This window comes from Eurytemora carolleeae, unplaced genomic scaffold, assembly GCF_000591075.1.
Source record: "Eurytemora carolleeae unplaced genomic scaffold, Eaff_2.0 scaffold482, whole genome shotgun sequence".
Classification (NCBI taxonomy): domain Eukaryota; kingdom Metazoa; phylum Arthropoda; class Copepoda; order Calanoida; family Temoridae; genus Eurytemora; species Eurytemora carolleeae.
In genome coordinates this window covers 179,845-185,844 of record NW_019396381.1, presented here as the reverse complement: position 1 = coordinate 185,844, position 6,000 = coordinate 179,845, and positions in this window count along the sequence as shown.

Sequence of the window (6,000 nt, the reverse complement as noted above, 5' to 3'; positions counted from 1 at the left end):
GATTATCAAAATATTAAAAATTGGATAAAAATGGCAGATTTTATCGGTTACACATAACATAATGCACCTTTAACTAATGATCTAAGAAATAAAGCAGAGCACAATCATGTCAGAAAGCACAACAATGATATATATATATATAAGATTTATTTTTTATTCTAATTGGATTCTCTTTCCACAGAAAAATCTCAGATACAGTAATCATCAAACAATTCTGGGACAGGAAGACAACGTTTAGACTCAAGTTATGAAAATGAAAATGAGACACAGCAATTGCACAATGTAAACAGATCCAATTCACATTTCATTTTCCTTTTATTTTCCTAGGTTTAGAATTGGGGGGAAATATTCCCACACCTCTAGTTTTGGAGGTTTTTGAATATTTTCTCCTTAAACACTTAAATACGTTTTTGTTATATTCCACAAATAAATAATTAAGTATTTACTTAATAAGTGATTTAATAATAAGTTACTTGTAAACCAGTGGTAACCACCTACTCCATAACATATCTATCCAGGCACAACCCGTCCGCTATCAGAGTCAACCAGGACACAAGCATAGCTATCCATCAAGCTATTAGTTCCGTGTGCTACCACTTTTGTAGTAAACACTTACTCCATAACAAGTTCTCCAACGTATCTATCCAGGCACAACCCGTCTGCTATCATAGTCAACTAGGACACAACCCACTTGGCTCTAAATGCCACATAAGGACACAAGCATAGCTATCCATCAAGCTATTAGTTCAATGCTCTAAATGCCAAACAGAAACACAAGTCTAACTATCCAACAAGCTATATATCGATCCCAAATGATGGGGACGATCATACACTCTAAATGTCACACAAGGACACAAGCCTAGCTATCAACAAGCTATATATCGATCCCAAATGATGGGGACGATCATACACTCTAAATGTCACACAAGGACACAAGGCTAGCTATCAAACAAGCTATATGTCGATCCCAAATGATGGGGACGATCCACTATAAGTGCCACACAAGGGCACAAGCCTAGCTATCAACAAGCTATATATCAATCCCAAATGATGGGGTGATTAATGTGTAATGTTTAATGAACATATTTATAGGATTAGTAAGAATAGATATAACGCATGTTTATAGCGTAGTTTACACATGATTTAATCTAATCATGCTAGGTATTCAATTGAAACTCAATTTAAATGAATGATGTCATTATGTATAAGTCTACAACATAAATTGTTAATAATGTACAACATACTGCAGTTTTACGGAATATCATGTTTACACGATATTTGCTACAGCACTGTGTGTTTTGTAACAACTTCAGTTTTGATTTAATGTTGACTTCCTATTCCACAGTTTTCTTGTTCTCACTGTATATAGTAAAAGAAGCTAGAAATGTTTTGATTTTATTTGGGTCATTTTAATAACATAAGTTTCGTATTTCTATAAAATCGATAAAGTCCCTCCTTTAATAGAGACATTCTTTCTCGCAATGTCTGATAATAAACAAAAGAACTGATATTACACAGAACCTGGAAACTTTGGTTTAATCCGAATTGAAAATCCTTTTCCCAACAGACAATTGGATTACTATTTTAAGGAATTGAGTTTTTGCCACAACCTCAAATTTTGTTATCGCAATATCTTTGCAACCTTGTTGATAGCTAGACTTGTGTTCCTGTGTGGCATTTAGAGCCTGGGATTCAGCCCTGGTTGAGTTTGAGAGAAATTTACTACGAACATTTTGCTTGAGAAGTTACAGCAAATTGCTAAAATTGCTACTACAATGCGCAATGAAAGCTTATTTTTTCTTTTGATTGAAAAATTTAATTAAGGTAAAAAAGTTTTTACAAAGCTTTATGATTTATTGGTTTTTATTCGGAACTTAATATGTTATTATGATTCATTATGGACTGATAAAAATAGTTTCGAATAATAAAGTATGAACTGGGGGGGGGGGTCTGTGGAAGAAATTTATTTTAGTTTTAATTTTTTTAACAACATTATAATGAAGTATATTTACAATGGTTATATATAATTGGAATTGTATAAGATCATTATCAATGTACATATCAGTTTTTGATCAGTTTTTAAATGGACAAAACATTTAGTCAATTCTTTTTTTTAACATGACTATTCTGGTATTGTTAACCAGTGGGGATTAACAATTTGTGTTTAGTACCCTAAAGGAACTGAGTTTTTGCCACAAACTCAAATATTCTTATCCCTATATCTTTGCAGCCCAATATTGTAGACCTTAGATATTTCAAACTATTAATTCTGTTAGATCAAATAATCTAAGTTTGAAATATCAAAGGTTTATTCCAACTGGTTGCAGAGATATAGAAATTAGAAAATTTGAGGTTGTGGTAAAAACTCAATTCCTTTTATTGCTCCCAAGCAAGGATATGTTTGTAGCCTAACAATCTAACTCAAGCCAAGTGAACAAAGGTTATCGAACTGTATGTTTGCACTCTGATGATCCAACAGGTTAGACCCTAAAGGATATTAAACCCTTCCTTATCTTGTTTATCTCAAGTAGGAACAGTTAGCCAGGGCAGAGCTAGGGAGGAATCAATGCCGGAGAAAAGAGTGTAACAGCACTCTATTTAGAATACAGTCCTTTTAAATATATATCAATGTATCTTTATGTATTTTTGAATAAAATGTATCAAACGAAAGAAAAGTGTGCTTTAAAGAGTCTTCCTTTTAGATAATAGATTTTAATCTACCTCTATTTTCATTCACATAATTCTTCAATCAATTAATACAAATATCTTACAAAAATTTAAATTTAATTCATAACATTTAAAACATCTCAATTGAACCACTTCTTTTCAACTTTTCAACCTATTTCTCATTAAATTCATCAAATTTGAACCCTGATCTAAAACGTTTAAAATATTTTTTCCTTGAAAAGCATTATAGGATCGCTAGGCTAAATCATATAGACTGGTTCACAAATTAAAAATAATTATGGTCGATAACTTCTGTACTAGAGTCCACATTTTAGAGAGAAATCACTGGAAACTAGAAGAAAATCAAAGAAATAGAAAAGGTTCAAATGATGAAGCTGCTTATCACGAAATTTACTTTACCTTCCCCTGAATAGATGCATCAGTGTTCGTTTAGTATCCGAGGAGGTTAAAAGCATTGAATTTTGATAATTTTCATAATTCACATAATAGTTTCCTATTTACCAGAATATTTTATTAATTTTTATGTGAAAGATGGATCCCATGTCAGGCTGTGACATCCGTCTTGTGTTTACATCACCGCCCAGAGACAATACACTGCAGTACACCTCTGAAATAACTTTCCTTGCATTATAACCTTGACACATACAGACTATAAAAAGCAAAAGGGTACGGAACACCAAATTAATCTAGGGAGATTATATGATTGATCACTCTTGTATGCAGAGTCCATTATCGCCTGATCCAATCAGGTTTCAGTCATGCGTTTGGTGTCTATTCTGAACCAATAGAAATTGCATAGCGGTAACATCTATCTCATTATCCAATTAGAGATAAATCCTTTTTTTGCGCTGTACACTACATGGAAATATTTACTTCTACTGAAACTATAGTGGATATGTCTTGAGGTGTCAAAGGCCTGCATGCATGGAATCATGAATTTCAGAAGGAAGATTGAAAATGTACTGTCGATTTTGTCTCTTATGTTTCATCCTTTATGGGCATATATCAAAAGACAAATTATGCTTGGATAGCACATTGTTTATGCCACTGTGAACTAGACATCATAATAGCATTAAACTTATGCAAAATTGCTGCTACGATTTGTTGACCTCGTATTTCCTTTGGTTTGATTTTATGCATAAGTGTGAGAAAACAGATGCGTTTACATATTTGACATGCAAAACAGTTCTTCTAATTGGCTCTTTAATAAAATAAGATTAAATTCGTATGATATTTCAAACTTAGGTACAATTTACTCTAGTTTAACGTGCTGCAACACAATCAGGCGGGCTGGTCCTTTGTGAACAAAGCCAAGATGTTTTCAAGAATTTACTATAAAACTTTTTCACTAAGAGAATGTGTCCTATAACTCGAAATCTAATGTATTTTATTTGAGTGCACTATTTGGACAAATGGAAAATGCATATTAAATGAGAGAAAAATGCATTTTTATGCCTGGCCGATGTTTATCTTCTATCTATCTATCTATAATATATAAATATATATGCTACTATCTTCTATTTATATATCTTTATCTGGCTATATTTCTGTATTCAACATTTTTATTATATACAAAGAAAATCAATCATTATTATTGTAGCAATTCTTGTTATATCTGTAGAAATCAGAATAACACTAATGATCTTTGGTTAATAAAGTTGTTTCTTTATTATAATACAAAGCCTTAATACAAGGCATGGTTTTCTTTGTTAAGTATGTAATCTCTGTTTTTTCTTGGTTGGATGACTTGTTTGCATCCAAATACCGTAAAAACGGCTAAACCGAATGTCCTTATATTTAGTGTGGCACCTCAGGATCAGGGTAGGTCTAAGCTCATCAGTTAAAATTAAAATGTTCAGCTCAAATGTTGAGTTGTTTATATTTCCTGGCAGGGTAAAATAATTGACTTTATCTCTAGATTTTGACATTTGATTTATAAAGTTCTTTTATGTAACATATGCAAAAACAGCAGTCTTCATTTATAGAACGGCAGCCTACAAGGAGCCTATAAATATTTAAAAAAATGTTTTTAATGTGTTTAAATTCAACTATCTAAAAGAACTGGCAAACTCAGTTTCCTGCTACTGTGTCTGAAAATGCTTTATTTCGTTGTTTTTCTTTGTTTTTTTTTGCTTTTGTTTGTTTTTGTTTGTTTTTGTTTGTTTTTTTGTTTTTGTTAGTTTTTGCTTGTTTTTGTTTGTTTTTGTTTGTTTTTGTTTGTTTTTGTTTGTTTTTGTTTGTTTGTCAGAAAACCCTCTCAAAAAAGTTTGTTGATATCATTGCACGCGGCACTAGGAGATCATTTGCGAACTTGCGAGATCTAAGGAGTCCTAATAATGTGTATTAAGAAAAATTCATTTTAATTTTGTTAAATCAAAATATTTGCTTTACTTACATTATGCCAAAGGAATTGAGTCTATGCCACAAACTTAAAGTTTCTCATCCCTATATCTTTGCAACCTGATTGTGTAAACTTTTTATACTTTAAACTTAGATTATTTTACATAACTGAAATCATAGTTTAAAATATCTAAGGTTTACGATAAAATTTGTGTCAAAAATAGTTGAGTTACAGATAACAAGGAACGTAAAAAGAACAAATTAACAAATTCAAACAGTCGTCTTAGAATTCTCAACCTTTGTGAAAATGCAAATAGCCTATAAATGATATTTCTGCAAAATCATTCTGATATTTGCTGATATTTACTCCCTTATATATTTACATATTTTATATTTGCAGTTTGTATATATCCCCCCCTCCCTCCCCAAGGCATTTCAATGAATATCTTCACTATTTTAAATATTTAAGAAAATGGAAAATTTTACGTTGGAGAAAATTCCAATTTCTTTCCTAGTTTTTAAATTCTGCTTCCAATATATATTCGATATAAAACTCACTAAAAAATAGACAATTCTCCAATGGAGGCTATAAGTAATTTTATTTTGAAAAAAATGAAAGCTTCAAATTAAAAGAAGCATTCGCAGTTAAAAAATAAATATTGATAATTTAATCGTTTCAGTTTTATTAATTAGAATTGTAATTTTTAATATGCAATTGTGGTGGCTATGAAAGTCGTCTTTCCTTAGAGAACTTCTTGCGGCAAGAAGAAAGAAAAGGGGAGTTTTCCAGAAGCCACGTAGAGAAAGGATGTGATTTTAAAACATGATATATTTTCTAACTTTGTAAGTTTAAATTAAAAATATAGTGAGTCGTTATCAAATCCTCGTCTTATTGCTATCCGCCAAATTGGTGACCCCGGACTATTGAATACATTCCTTGTTTTAAGTCCAAGTTAAACAACCCACCGCGTT